Source organism: Thunnus thynnus, chromosome 6 (assembly GCF_963924715.1).
Source record: "Thunnus thynnus chromosome 6, fThuThy2.1, whole genome shotgun sequence".
NCBI lineage: Eukaryota > Metazoa > Chordata > Actinopteri > Scombriformes > Scombridae > Thunnus > Thunnus thynnus.
The window spans coordinates 31,122,636-31,138,900 of NC_089522.1; the positions used below are offsets into that span (position 1 = coordinate 31,122,636).

Here is a 16,265-nt window from a genome sequence, read left to right on the forward strand (position 1 = left end):
TGTCTGTTTGCCAGGGAGTGGTTGACTGGTTTTGTACAGGGCTATTCCAGGAACAGAGTAAACACAGAAAGAGCAGCGCTTCACATCCTCTCAACTGTCGCTGGTAAACCCAGAATGTGCAGTTGTGTAACTCTTGGCACAGTGTCTAAACACACATCACATCTGGAAACTGGTTCCAGCAGTTCACATGGATTAAAAAAACCACTCCTGCCCCAATTTGGCTTAAATCAATTCAATCTGTTTCTTTTTTGTCTTTTCAAATTAAAAGTTTCAACTAAATTTGTGAAACGGGACAAATTTTAGATGCGTTTCTGCTTCCAAAGTCAACACAAACTTCACATTCCTTCAACTTCCTCTCAGAATTATTTGTCTAGCGAAAGCCGAGGCTTTCCTGAGGTTACAAAACGAATGAATGAATGTTGATAATGTAAAATAAACTTGTGAATTGCTTGCAGTGCCACAGGTTTGGAGTCCAGCAGCATTTATTTCATGCTCCCCTTACTCTCTGCTGTGCACAGTCATAAAGAAAGAAAGGCAAAAGATGATGTAGGCCTATTAATGAAGCAATAATTCATTTATATTTTGCCTGCACTGATAAATAGGTGTTCACAAAATGGTCAAAGCTTGCTGCAGGGTGCTTCTGGAAGACAATACAGAAAAATGTCAGTTCAGTAGACCCAACGTGAAGGGAAGATAGTCAAATATACTTAATGCAAATCATCTCAAACACACTGTCTACTACAAGGTTGGTCATATGGGTTTTCATGCCATTTTATCAGTTGGTTTGAACTTGACAGCGGTTTCTTTTCATTAATAAAGTCCGTCATTATTTTAACCTGGCAGACCATATTTAGCTGCTACACTCTCAATCAAACGCACCTTCTATAATGAGGCGGGTTATTTAAACCGTCAGTTCTCCGCCCTCTGATTGTGTTTGTGATGCAGCTGCTTTGACTTGCCAATTAACTCTACTGTGAGTTTACCGTAAACTCTTTTTAATACCACTATCGCTAGTGAAGGATTATATAAACAAAATAAGCTACCAACACGGCTGTTTTTATAGAGGAATATTAATGTTTGTGTCGCTTTTAACTGCCGCTAACAGCTACATCGTTCATCGACCGTTGGTCATATCAACAAGCTGCAAACGCCATTTTAAACCGTAAATCAGGAGTTTCTGTTCCTGCTGTTTGAGACCATCAGCGAGGAGGACCCCTCCTTCACTTTACCACGGTAAGGGCTGCTTATGCTAACTTAGTTTGTGTTTTTGTGTGAGGTGTCTTGGCCTGGTCCGCTCTCTGTTTGCCTGTTATATCTAACAACTATGATGCTGCCCAACAATGTCACTGGCTATCTAATGCTGTTGGTAGATATGATATTTGTGGCTGATGTTATGGTATCTGCTGCATGGACGTATTATAAGCATAGACTGTAAAAAAAAAAAAAATGTATGTAGCCACAGTGATATCACCCGTTAATTTGCGGACTCCCGTTTGGTTTTGAAGCTTGAGTTTGCATTTTGACCGTTGCCATCTTGGATTTTTGGAGCCAGAAGTGACCATATATGGACAAGAGGGTGGAGCTGACCCTAATGCTAGCTGCTAGCTTGGTTAGCACAGTGTATTTATAGTCCAGCAGCTAATACTAATTTTTTGCAAGTGAAAAACAGGCTTAAAACCATTAAAACAAAATGTACTGAAAGGGTCTTTTAGTACAACGAAACATTGAACAAAATTTTTTTAGGTGACCAAACTGTTACAGTTAACTTTCATAAACTGAAAAGATACTGATATAGCGATGGCTACAGCCATATGTTATAAGGGACTGTTGGGCCAAGCCATACGACAGCTGAATACAACAGACATTGTGGCACACGAGGTCATTGACGGGACCAACACTGAGGACCACATCTACTCAACTGAGAGCATAGGACCAGTTCTCAGACAGGGGAGGAAATGGTTCACCAATCTAAGAATGAGTGGTGAGTCTCAGCTAGATTCAGGGGCAATATGTGATGTGATGAGTATAAAAGACAAGAGGAGACTGGCACCTGAGGTGAAGCTACTACCGAGCCAAACCAAGTTAGTACTGTACTCAGGCCAAACAATATACTCTATTGGGAACAGATGGAATGTGTTGTGAGGGGAAAAGCACATAAACTGGACTTTGAGATAGTGAGAAGCAATCAGAGACCCCTTTTGTCAGGCTAAACCAACGAGCGCTTTGGATGAAATGAAATTCACCATCCCTGAGGAGCTTCTTAAGGTAGAGCATAGCAGCACACAGCCCCTAACCAAACAGCAGCTCGTTAGCACCTATGATGATGTCTTCAGTGGCCCCATTGAATTGCTCCCAGGGGAAGAGCTGGACAGGAAAATAGCCCCAGTACAAGCTTCCCCACGTAATTTGGATGTGGCACTCAGGGATGCAATTAAGGCCCAGCTGGACAAACACAAGAGAGAGGGTCACTTGGCCTCAGTGTCAGAGCCCACCAAGTGGATTAGCAACATGGTGATAGTCAGACAGCCAGAGAAACTGAGGATCTGTATTGAGCCTAAGTCACTCAATCAAGCTTTGAGGACGTCTCATTACATAATGCCAACCCTTGATGATGTATTATATAAACTGCCCAAGGCTCGCATCTTCACCCTTGTCGATGCACGTGATGCCTTCCTACAATGTCAACTAGACGAGGACAGCAGTTACATGACCACATTCTGGACATCTTGGGGCAGGAAGTGCTGGTTGGAGCTGCCATTTGGTGTATCCGTAGCCCCTGAAGCATACCAGGGAAAACAGCACCAACTACTGGCAGGGCTCAATGGGGTAGAACCCATTGCAGACGACATACAAATAGTTGGCTGCGGGGAGACAGATGAGGCTGCCATACAGGATCATGATACAAAGCTGATAGCACTCATGGAGAGGTGCAGAGAAGTTGAACTGAGACTGAGTCTAAAGAAGCTGCAGTTCAAAGTCAGAGAAGTCAAGTTCCACGGGACTCACGGCAGACCCAGAAAAAATCAGGGCAATTCAAGAAATGCCCCACCCCACAGACGCTACAGCAGTGCATAGCGTTTGTGACCTACCTTGCAAAGTTCATGCCACGTCTCTCTCAGGGATGTGAGCCAAGGATGTGACATAGCACTGGCTACCTAAGCATGACACAGCAGTTGAGGAAATCAAGCACCTGGTCACAGCAGCTCCAGTCCTGAGATATTATGGCATGACCTAGCTGGTCACCATCCAGAGTGATGCAAGCCAGAAAGAACTTGGCTGCTGTCTACTACAGGATGGTCAGCCAGTTGGGTTTGCATCCCGGGCTCTAACACAAACGGAACAAAATTATGCACAAATCGAAAAGGAATGCCTGAGCATTGTGTTCGCACAGGCCAGAGACACTTTGTACTGGCCCAACATGCAAGGTTAGATCAAGGACTATGTGAGCCAGTGCTCAGCATGCAATGAATACTCACATGAACAACAGAGAAACAATGTCACGTGCATTCCCCACATGGCCATGGCAGATCTTTAGCATGGATCTGTTCAGACAAGCAGGCAAAGACACACCCACAGAGGGCATGCATCAAAGACTGGCAGCAGAAAGACTGTTGGCTCAGAGACTGAAGACTCCTCTCCCAGTCTCTGACACAATCATGGAGTTCCTGAAAAGCTGCAGGCTAAACACCAAATAGCCAAATTCTAGTACGACAAGTCAGCCAGAGATCTGCCTGAACTGTCTATTGGCCAAGGTATCAGAATGAAACCTCTACCTGGAGACAGGACTGGCAGGTGGAGGAAAGGAGTGTGTCTTCAGGTGGGCCCCAGATCATACCTGGTGGATGTGGAGGGGATCTTCTACTGGCGTAATCGGGTGGACCTGAGACCAGCAGAGAAGGAAACTCTAAGACACCACCCTGAGCAACACATCAGGCTGCGCAGTAGTCCTGCCCAAACCACAGTGGACAAGGATAAGGACGGTGACACTTTAGACAGAGCAATGAGCAGCCAAGAACTCAGGCTGGACAGGCACCTTAATAAAATTTAAACAGTGAGTTATATAAAAATTCACCCCCATGCAGTTGTCTGGAACGGGAAGATTAGCTAAAGAGACCAACACCGTTTTTTGTACGTGTAAACGTGTTTATTTCTGCTGTAAAATTGGGCATTTTAACATAGGGGTCTATGACATTGGCTCATGACAGATGTCTTCACATGATCATCTGCTCTGCAGTGCTAACATTATGGTGTTTTTCTATTGTTTTGGGGGTAGTCATGCTGACCCATGACTCAAACTGGCACGCTGTGGTTGTTTTTCCATTACACAGCACTGCAAAGAAAAATAAGTAGTTTACTTGTCGTATTCGCCTGCATTAGAACTGATCTGCTGAACAAAGGGCTCCAAATATCTCCATGTGTTGTTGTCGACTGGTTTTTAGCGCTGCTAACGAAGCTGCGCTAATTTGGTGAGGACGTTTCATTTCCTGTAAATTCTTCACGATAAGTCACTCGTTATTTAGTCATTTAGTAGCTTTTAATTTGAAGCATTAAAGCAGGAAATGATGGGTTTGCATCAGCGGAAACTTAACGCAACTCTGATACAGCTGCCCCTCGACAGGCTTCCGGAAAGCTGGCCAATCAGAACAGAGTGGGCTCATGGGAAGGGGGTCCTTAAAGAGACAGGAGCGAAGACTGCCTGTTAGAAACGGGCTGAACTGAGGGGCTGCAGAAAGGGCCAGGAAAAGATGAAGGAGTTTTTTGAACTGTGAATCGTGCAAAGCTACAAGTCCCAGAATAAAAATAAAGAGCTGGAAATTAGCATAATAGGTCCCATTTAATTATGCCAGTAAAACATCCTGCCTACAAAGTGCTGCACAAAAGTGGAATAGAATTCTTTCTATTCTATTGTCAAATACTTAATGCCTCTACTGAAATGGCCTGTGTTGAACAATGAAAAAAAATTATAAATGTGCATACTAACTATTAAGTAGGCCAATACTTACATATGTATTTATTTAATCAGACTATTACATTTATCAAAGAATCAAAGCAAAAATTGTAAAATATTCATTCAGAATTTTTAAACAACAAAAACTTTCAAATCATGGATTCAGATTTAAAAATTCTGAGCGTTCCAAATAGAAAGGCATGATGACATGATGAGAGGAGCAAAAAGTGAGCAATGGACATAAATTGAAGCTAGAAAAATCCGTCTATTTTGCGAAACCAGGCAATCTCAAACTTTTTGAGTCAAAATAGATGCACAATAGATCACAGACCTGTGTTTGAGAGGATTTTGTCTGAAAGAATCCTCTCTAAGAGGATACATTCCTTGGAAGTTAGTGCAATAAAAGTGAGATTAATCTATTTATCCTTTTGCTGGGAACTGCCTGCAGCCCTCTCAATGACCCCTGGTGGTCTGTGGATCCCAGTTTGGGAACCTTTCTTCTAAACAACAAACAAAATGAGTGGTTGGTGTCAGAAGCCCACGCAAACAAAAAAAAAAACAGATGTGTTTTTTGCTGTGGTGTCACCATAGATACCGTTGGTGTCTTGTAGGAGGTCAGTGATCAGCAGCTGGCTTTCTTCCTCCAAAAAACAAAAAAAACAACACCCAAAAAAGTCATATTTAAATGCACAATTGCAGTCGATTGTCGCAATCGAAGTTTGTCTTGTATGTAATGATGGTTTGGCAAGCAACTTCCTAGTCTCTGCTGTGAAATGTCTATATTGTGAAATCACATGAATAAATCTGATCCCTCTAATAAATTTACAGTTTTTTTTTGACACATGACTTTTTGCGGTCTTATGTTCTCACGCTAATTTCAAAACTCACATATCACAGAGCTTATTGCTGCACTTTTTTATCGCTGACTGTGCTGCTAACCGGCATTCAGAATAACATGACTCACCTTGGCAGCAGTGTTGAAAGTTGTGATTCATAGGCAGTCTTTTTTCAGTTTAACCTTGTACTATGTTGTACTCTATATTTCATGGTACTATATTCATTACATCTTATGTTACAGCTACTCTGGCTGCATTGCTGTAAAAAAACAGGTAAATTTTGATATTTTATGGATTTATTACATGTAGTTTTAAGCTTGTAGCCTTTGATTGTTTTATTAGCTTTGTGATTGGCAACATTATTTCCATCTGTTGTAGATTATTTTGATAATTGACAATCATTTAAGCTTTTAACAGTATAAATGACAAACATTCATTGTTACCAGCTTCTTAATTGTGAAGATTTGTTGCTTTTCTTTGTGGTATGTGATAATAATTAAATATCTTTGGGTTTTAGACTGTTTTAAGATGCCATCTTGGGCTTCAGGCAATTGCCATTTTCTGACATTTCATAGACCAAACGATTAATCAATAATGAAAAAAATCATTATTTGCAGCCCTAATCTGTGGACCTGGGTGGTGATAAGCTGATGCATACATTTCCTTTACAGGGATACTTAAAGCTGTAATGAATAGAATAGAATTTAAACATCGATTTGTACTATAAACCCTTCAGTTTATGTTGAGATCTTGCATTCAAACAGCTGAGGAGTTTCTGACCAAATTTAGATCCAAGTCCATCCGGGGAGGGGGGGGGGTTGGTCATCACAGTGCCCTTGACCCGAAGCCCATAGCCCACTGAAGCCTCCATACTCGCACTGGGAGGTGATGACAATTGAGAAAGCAAGCACCACATAACTTTTCAGCCTTTTGCAGTTCCCCCAGATTACAATTCCATAAAAACTCCCCTTTATCTTTTGACCTATAAAGGTTCTCCTGACATGCGGAGAAAAATCTCCCTGCTGACTGTAGTGCAGCACAAACCCTGACGCGAGGATTTTCCCAGTTGACTGTAAAATGGATTTGTGTAACCACCGCTGTCCCCTATTCACCCCTCTCAGTCTCTCTGTCTGTCTCTATGAAACAGAGGAAAGACAAACAATGGGCTACGCTGCTGCAAAGTGGCCTCTCTGCATGACATGAGTTGAAAGGTTGAAAAGAGGATTTGTTCTGTGGCTCATTTGAAGAGCGGAGCGGCTGTTCGTCATCCCACGCTGCAGTTTTTCCAGGTCACTGGGTGCTCGGAGGGTCATCAAAGTGGGAGTGAAGGAGCTGATTTTCTCTCCTCTACCTCGATCTCGGTCGCTGTTTTCTCTTTGAGTTTGAATTTGTAACCGTACAACAGCATTTTACCCACAAGCAGATTCAGAGTCGCTGTGTTATTTAGATGCTGTAGTTTCTTTTAGGAGGTCAGAGACGAGCAGAATCTTCTTCCTCCAAAAACCAAAACACACCTCTGTCCAAATAAGTCAAATTTTAATACGCAAGTCTGTGAAATCCATCATTTTATTATCATCCTCAGTTACATTTAGATCAAACATGAGATTGGAGCTAAAACAGCTCACTGCATACAACAAATTTTAACAGCAATGACCCACTGAAACAATCCTGGTAGTTTTTCTTTTCAACAAATGTAAATTTGAATTTCAGTTTCAATGACAGTTTGTACAATACATTTACATTTCTGACAATTTCAGCTACGTTTCTCCGTGAAAGGGCTGCAAGTGGTTGAAAATATGAGAAGTCTTTACAAAAATCCAACTTTTTCAAGGTAACTTTTTTTTTGACTGCTCTTGATGCTTCTGATTTCATATTTGTAATCCAAATTCTGCACAGGACCAACAGGATTTGATGTTGACTGTCGTCTGCTACAGTCATATTTAAGTGTCTTTTCTTGGAATTCGTCCACTTTGTCTGTTCTTGTCCATTTTGACCCACACGGGTCAAATCCTGAGCAGCCAAGAGGGCTGAATCATGGGAAGTGATTTATTAACTTCCTTTCAGTCAATGAACCAATGAGGTGCGCTTGTTTCCTTCTACTTGACACCCCGATCGGCAGGGTTGGTTGGTTTGGAGGTGGGGAAGTTAAAAGAAGATGAGCCGAGGGCAATGTTGACCCATAATCCTTTGGTTCCTGGTATACCTGGGGAAGATAAAGAGTCTCATATGAGTCCTAAAACAACAAAAAATAGTCTCAGATGTTTGTTTTATATGCTCAATGTACAAAAAAGAAATCAACAATGAATACTTTTATATTCTAATATTTTATTTTATGATATAGAAGGATCATTTTAGGAGTCGAGTGGTAGGTTGTCCTCCTACGTTGCACATTTTTTCTAGGTCACATACACAGCTGGAAATAGTTTCCAGTACAGTAAATGTGCTCTTGTTTGAGTAACGTTTGCTACAAACTACAGTGTCCAGCTGTTGTTCTCATTTAATGAGAAAAGAAACTATCTATTTGTAAGCCATTTTTAAAGATTCACATTAGAAACCAATAAGCTTGGGGGCTGAGTGCAACAGACAGGGGTCAGGAAATCAGAAAGTATTTAGAGATGGACACTGGCGTCGTTGGTTTTAAATGTTTTTACAGTAAGAAAAATATAGAATAACGTCAGCCATTTAATTCTGAACAAGGCCGAATCAAACTAGTTGGACTTAACCAGGCTTTAAAGACCTCTCTAGTCTGACTGTGTGTGTGTGTGTGTGTGTGTGTGTGTGTGTGTGTGTGTGTGTGTGTGTAGGGTCCTGCCTGCCTGTTGATTGCATAATATTTATGTGCTGTATGTTGACCTACTTACTGAGCATACAGGCATGTCTTTATATATACACAACATGTGTGCCATGTGTAGGGATGTGCCGGCATTAAACTTACACGCCTCAAATATTGTAGGTTAAAAATATCACAGTAAACGGTATTATTACGATAATCCTACTATTAGTGCTAATATATGGTTAAATGACTTCACACTATGATCGTCTTGCATGTTATTCACTAAATACTGTATACTGCAGCTTTGTTGGACTCTAATTTAATAGTGTAAATGTAGGTTGTTCCAGGGAAATTACTAAATGCAGCTCAGTGTCCGTGTCTCTTCGATTCTATGCACCTGTTGATATTTTGAAAGTTCATAAGATGTAAGAACTGTGTTGTAAGTGTTATCTGCTGGGTTGAGAAATTCGTAACTGCACAAAGAACATAATAACATTTATTCTGGGCTCTCACAGGCCGGTAGTCTTCCCCACTACACACCGTCTCCACATCACTAATAAACACTAGCAGAGCTGAAGAGGAAGAAGGTGAAGTGTGTGTGTGTGTGTGTGTGTGATCTTGACACAGGAAGTTTAGACTCTCACTGAACATTATGACTAAACACTCATAAGATAGCATTAGTTAACAACAGACTGCTGTCATAAACTAATGCGTTTGAAGTGCATTTACAACATTAGTGATGTTGATATAAACAAAGCACAAAAAGCAAGGAAATGTGTGTTTGGTAGATTATTTCTTTGTTGCTTCTTGGCAATAAATCTTATACGGTTGGAAAGCCTGTTTATTTCCCTTTTTAAATGGTGCCACATTTGTAATGAACATGCATTTGTGGGATGAGCAGCAGAGCTGAGTATGTGGGTTGTGCCCATGAAAAATTTGCCAAATCCTCTCTGGCAGTGCCAAACAGCTTATTCTGCTGTTGCTATTGACTCTTGTTTTGAGCTTCTGGTACCCCCCCCCACCCCGCCAGGTGGTCTTTGTTTGTTTGAGCAGCTTAAAGCTTTTTGGTGATCAAAATGGTTGGCAATTAATTTTTTGTCAGTCAGTTAATTGACACTCCTGACAGGCACAACGTGTTCTTTTAAAAAAAAAAAAAAAAAGCAGAGGAGCAGCACACTGATGATGTCAGAGGGCTGTGATTGGTTGATTACAGTGTTGATCCAGGAACACAATGTTGGATGTTGATCCAGGAACATATCGTATTTGGCTAAATCACGTTGTGTTCCCTGGCACGTACTTTTATGTACTTTCTGGTGCTGTTTTTTGTGGTTTGACCTATTGATATTTTTGACACTAGTGTGCTCCCAAAAATGTTGGGAAGGCTCTCCACAGAGCCCCGACCTCAACCCCATCCAACTCAACTGGGATGAACTGGAACTCCGACTATGAGCCAGGTCTTATCACTCAATACCAGTGGCCGACCTCACTATGGAAACAAAACTCTGCAGCCAGCTTCTCAAATTTTGTCGAAAGCCTTCACAGAGGAGTCTAAAGCAGCAGATACTTTGTAGTGTATGTAAGGATTTATGCATGCACTGCGTGTGTGTGTGTATATGTGTGATGTTTACCAGTAGGTGTTGCCATGGTGACCCAGAGGGTGACTTGTCTCTGTTTGTGTCTGACAGAGTCGTTCTGACAGCTGAAGTCAGGCTTCATCGGCTCCGCAATGGGGGGCAGATCTGAAAGAGAGAAAGAAAAACCTTTTTCTGTTTCCGTTCTTATATGACTTTGACACAACAGATAGAAGAGAAGACAGGAAATAAAGAAAAAAAGAGGAAGAAGCAAGCAAGCATAACCGCTGTAGTGGTTGGCCTCCGTGCTGTAAAACTAACCTACATTTGAAAGTGGTGTAATTTTGGAAAGCAGTCCATCTTTGTTGTTCAGAGCTTGTTGCTTAGAGACCACCTGTCATTCAAACAGTGCAGAGTTGTTGACAGGATTTCTTGCCGATATCCGATATGCCCACATTTCCAACTCACTGTGGCCGATTGCCGATTATACACATTTTTTTCCAGCTGGCTGAGGAGACTATTATGCATGCAAGCATACTAAGTATGATCAAGAAAGACAATATATGAAGGAAGAACTTAGGAAGACTGGAGTTCAGGAGCTCAGCATTAAAACTAAATGAACCTGAGTTTTCATTGAGTTTGTTAGACAGACAGGATTAATGTGTAGGATTTAATCTCTGGTCCACACTCCGGAGCAGAAGGTGGCAGTAATGCACCTAATACGCTGGTTGCCGACCGACTGTTTCACCCTGACGGTCCCGGTGTTTCCTCCCCAGGCTGCGCTCCACTCAGCCACCCGTCAGACCAGCTGCTTCTTCCCACTTTAACCTGAATAACAAACCGGTACTCGGTGCTCCAGTTGGATCCACATGGAGAGCCGGGGCTAACTGTTATAAAAATTATGATTACACTGTGTATGAGTGTTACTATTTTATCTAGATCATGATAAATTGTTCCTGTCTTGTACTGCAACATCAGCAGACTCATCAGCTGAGGTTAAAGGAAGTTCAGCATTATATTTGTAAAGAGGAAGATGTAGAAATTAAAATTCGTTGGAGACAAGGTGGGACGTGTCATCTGGGGGTCAGTTGGGCAAGAGGAGCCTTATTCTTTGTAACCTCATCCTGCGTGTTACATTATGAAACGCTCCTTCTTGTACAAGAAAATAAATTCTGTTAAATGTTGATACTTTGGCTCCGGTCTCTATTGTTTAATAGTCATTAAGAAGTCATTTTTTTAACACTAAAGGCTAACGTCCGTGGAGGGAAGCACAGTCAGGCGGCGGCGGAGGAGAAGGCAACGTATCGGCCTCTCATAATCGGCAGAATTCCCCGATGCCGATATTTCATTTTAGAGCTTTTACCAGCCGATACCGATGACGTGCCGATAATATCATGCATCCCTATATGTAACTCTATGTAATCTGTCGTTCAGCGTGTCTTTCATCTGTCTTTATGAAGAGATGAATCATGTTCTTGGGGTGCGGCGTGCACTACAGCGCTTGTGTTTGGAAGTTGAAACACTACAAACACCACAGCTCACAGTGTGGGTACCTTGTCGTTCACCATCGTAACTTCCTAACACAGTCGTAGCTGTAATCTCTGCTGTTTTTTTAAACGTCCACACTGTTCATCCCTCTCTGTCCTGCTGTTATTACAGACGTGTCTGAGCTACCTGCAACCCATCGATTCCTCCACAGTCGAGCCGTGACATGTAACCTGCGATGGTGTGGGGTTTGTGGGAAATGTTGTTTGTTAAAGGCCACCAAAATAACTGCAATCTTGAATAAACAAAAATATTAGATAGTTGTTTTTTTAAAAAAAAAAAAATGACATCCTCGTCTAAACATATGAAGTGAAGATATAAAGTTATGTTCTAAGGATGGATTCTTGGTTATTTACGTCACTACAAATGTCAATTTAGAGATTTTGAATGAGGAAGTATCACTGCTCGTGATATCACTGGTCACGCTAACTAACCAGTTCTTCATTTTCCATCACTTCCATCACAGACTTTCCTATCGAGCAAAGACAACAGCATCAGTCGTTTCAACAAATCCCTAAAAATGTCACTTATACGTTCATGTGACAAAGATCTCTAGCGACCGTAGGAATTATAACACAAACTATGATCCTTCCTGAAACTGATGAAGTCATGTTTTATTTAACTAATGATCGTCTCCTGACCTTAACCCTGTGGTTATTATTGTAGTGGCCTAACTTTTTCAGGAACTTCATCCCACGCTACATGTTAACAAAGTGATCATTGTAACCCAAACATCATTATTGTTTAACAGTGATGTGTAATGGTTTCGGAAAGCACTGACACATGATGACGTCCTGCCGATAGAGGAACTAAACAACCTACGAAGACAAGCAGACATTTATTTGTATGACGATAATCTTTAATAGTCTATTTATTTACGCTACACTGAGCCAAACTGCATTTAAGGAACTGTGTTAATCTTATCATACTTAACTTGAAACTTAGCTCCATGGAAGTATTCATCATTTTATTTTGCCTCACGCCATATTTGACCTTTTTTGAGGAAGAGCTGCCATGAAGATTAGTGAGGTTGTCTTTATATGTTCTGAATGTTCTAGGCAGCGATCCAAACCAACTGGTCCATTTCAAAAACATGTTTGTCGGTCTGGTGAATGTTTTTCTCAACTCTGAGGTCTATCAAAGTGGTTTTTCCGGTCAGATCGTGTTTATGTTTGCATGACTTTGCTCCCAGATGTTTCTCGGAGGTGATATCCACTCCTACCTGTCTCTTTGTTGTGTTTTTTTTAATGTTTTTTTGTTCCACCGTAAGAGAACAAGGTGTGCAGATAGTGTGAGTCACGTGCAAAGCCAGATCTGCAGTAGGTAGCTCTGTGGAAGTGCTGACTCAGTATTTGTGTGTGTGTGTGTGTGTGTGTGTGTGTGTGTGCAGGGGAGGTATTTGCATGTCTTTAGTGCGAGTCCACATTTTTTAATGTGAGCAGTTTAGTTTCTTTTCCCTTTTTCACTTCTGTATTCAGTGCGTCAAAGAGTCGGTTCTTTGTCTCAGTCATCCTCCAGCGGTTTCTAACCGTGCAGATAGTTTAAGTTTTTTCTGCTGAGGTTATGATAATCTGTCTTTGAGATTTCCATCTCTACCAGGGATGTTTTGGGTTTTTGTGTGTGTGTATTTAATGCTCACAGCACTTAACAATGTCAGTGTGTCCAAGGAACACATCGTAACTGAAAGTAATGATTATTTTTGTTATGCAGATTGTTTTCTCAGTTTTCTAATTAATTTTTTGCTCTATAAAATATCTCAAAATATTACAAAACACCCGTCAGAGTTGAACAGATCTGAAGGTGACGTCTTGTCTTCCTGGTTATCAGGCTTGAGATCGATCATGATATTATTAAGAATACTGAGATAATGAGTGATTACTGTCATTGTAGATTCATTTTTGGATCATTTTCCAACTATTTGATTATTCATTTCCATTGTGAAAGGAAGTGAAATAGTTTGTTTTGACAGTTTTACAGTTATAGAACAAAGAAAACCAGAAATATTCACATCTGAGAAACATAAGAAATCAATATTGTTGCTGATAAGTTTGCTGTCGATCAACTAATCAGTTAATTGAATAATTAATGATATAATATCAGCTCTAGAACGGACTGTCTGCTGTTGTCATGGGGACTATTTCTCTTGTAGAAAGTAGTTCCAGGTTTTATGTGATGGTTCGTTTGTTGGGATGAATCTTTTTGTTTTTGTCTCCTAGATACAGTTTCAAGTACTCGGATGACATTCCTGGTTAGCAAACTGAAAGAAGACGAACAGGATGTTTTTTTCTGCACACGGAGTTCAACCAGCAAGGTCAAAGGTCAAATGTTTAGAAGTCAGTGCAGATTCTCCTAAAAAAAAACAAAAAAAAAACAACAACACACACGTGATCGTACAGTTTTTGGAAGCCTTGTAGTCATGCACGAAGGAAACACGTGCAGGCACACAAGCATGAAACGCACTTTGTTCCTGATCAAATATTTGTTTTATCTTTTGGGGAGAAAGTTAAAGTCAGACTTAAAAATAAAGTTTACTGTCTGTGTGTGTGTGTGTGTGTGTGTGTGTGTGTGTGAAGGTTGTGTATTGATACTGTGATACTTTTTCAATATCACGTGTTTAAATGATACGATAACCGTTAATTATACATTCAATGGTATCGAAAGGTATAAAAAAAAACAGATCTATGATCAGATTTTCAACCCAAGGCTGCACAGATGAAACAACAAGGAAGAAAAACAACTGTAACTGTGGCTGTTACGATATTCTCTCCAGCAACAAAGGAACACCTGACTGGTCGGTCACGTGCCGCTAATTAGACTTAGCCGAGGCAAATTTAATACATTTTTTTAAAAAAAAGGAAAAAATGATCCTATTTTGTGTGCTGAGGGCTTTTTAAAGATATTAAAAGATGTGTCAAGTATCATATTTTATATTAGTGTTGTATCAAAGTATAAATGGTGTCATGACAACCTCAGTGTGTGTTTGTGTTTGTGTGTGTTTGTGTGTGTTTGGTCATACTTCTGTAGAAATGGTTGCGGGCGAGCAGACAGGCTGGAGAGTTGACGCTGGTCATGGCGTGTTTGATCTACGAGGTCTCTGACCTGCAGGGTCACCGTCCTAGAAAGAGAGAGAGAGAGAGAGAGGGAGAGAGAGATGGAGAGAGAGAGAGAGAGACAGAGAGAGAGAGAGAGAGACAGAGAGAGGGGGAGAGAGAGAGAGAGACAGAGAGAGGGAGGGAGAGAGAGAGAGACAGAGAGAGGGGGAGAGAGAGAGAGAGAGAGGGAGAGAGAGAGAGACAGAGAGAGAGAGAGAGAGAGACAGAGAGAGGGAGAGAGAGAGAGACAGAGAGAGAGAGAGAGACAGAGAGAGAGAGAGAGAGGGAGAGAGAGAGAGAAGCTGTTGGATGATGTCACTCTGAGTCAAAATAAGCTTCAGCAACAGTTTGACGGGAGTTTTTATTTTTTTTAATCAACTGGACGTTGCTGAGCGAAATCTTGTTCTTACAGATCAAAGTCAATAAAATGAAAGATATAAACACTACAGCTGTGTCTCAAATATATAATAATTCTGTTTTAATTATTAAAACAGACAGATGAAAACATATTTTACCAGACGTTTTTAAATTTTGAGATTGTCATTACTGTTCCAAAATCAGTTTGATTTAACATCTATTGTAGGACTGAAGCTAAAGATCATTTTCTAATTAATCCAATGATGTAATTAATTGTTTATAAAATAGAAAAATAGAAAATATTTCTGAAAATATTTAGTTTCTAGAGATCGATATGATGTCTGAACAACAATACAAAACCTAAAGATTTTCAATTCAATCATACATGACAAACTAAAACAGGAAGTCTTCTTATTGACCACCTTGAGATGATGGAACCAACATATTTTTGGCATTTTTGTCTTCAGAAAATGAATCAGCAACTATTTTGATAATCAATTCATCATTTGTCATTTTTTAAGTAAAAATACCAAAAATTCTCTTGTTCCAGCTTCTTAATAAGACTTTGCTCTTCTCTTCAACATATGTAGTAATAAATATCTTCGGATACTTTTCAATACTTTTTAACATTTAATGACTGAATGATTGATAGATTAACCAAGAGAACAATCTGCTGAAGTCACTTATCAATGACAGTCATTCTCTCTTGATCAGTTAATGGATTAATTTGATTATTTCAGTTCTAATCTACTTGTTTAAGCCACGTGTCGTTTTTGTTAGAACAAAATGGCAACGACACACAGTAGTTTACAGTAGTTAGTATATATATTATTAATATATATTATGGAATTGTGTGTGTGTGTTGATATAAACTGTTTTTATATTTCCAACAGAAGATACTCCGGGCGGTTCGGCATGAACAGGCATCGCCACCACGGCTCAACAAAGAAAAGAGCTCCACCTGTAGAGACTTAACTTCACAGACGGAGCAGAGGGACGGAGGGACGGAGGGACGGAGGGACGGAGGGACGGAGGGACGGAGGGAGAGACGACGTGGTGGTGGAGGAGAGAAGGATGTGGAGACGCATGGAGGGAAGGTAAATAATGACCAGAGCTGATAGTCCAAACAAGTTAAAAGCAAAC

General features: G+C 40.6%; 1 long non-coding RNA gene across 2 annotated transcripts in view; it reads left to right on the plus strand.

Moving 5' to 3' along the window:
• The first annotated feature begins 622 nt into the window (after window positions 1-622).
• Window positions 623-16,265, plus strand: part of LOC137185105 (uncharacterized) — a 67,243-nt gene continuing 51,600 nt past the window's right edge. The window contains exons 1-2 of one of the 2 annotated variants that reach the window (XR_010928754.1): window positions 623-1,233; window positions 16,016-16,219. This is a non-coding gene — a long non-coding RNA (uncharacterized lncRNA). The remainder of the gene's footprint in view (window positions 1,234-16,015; window positions 16,220-16,265) is intronic. The other variant, XR_010928755.1, reaches the window with a different exon arrangement.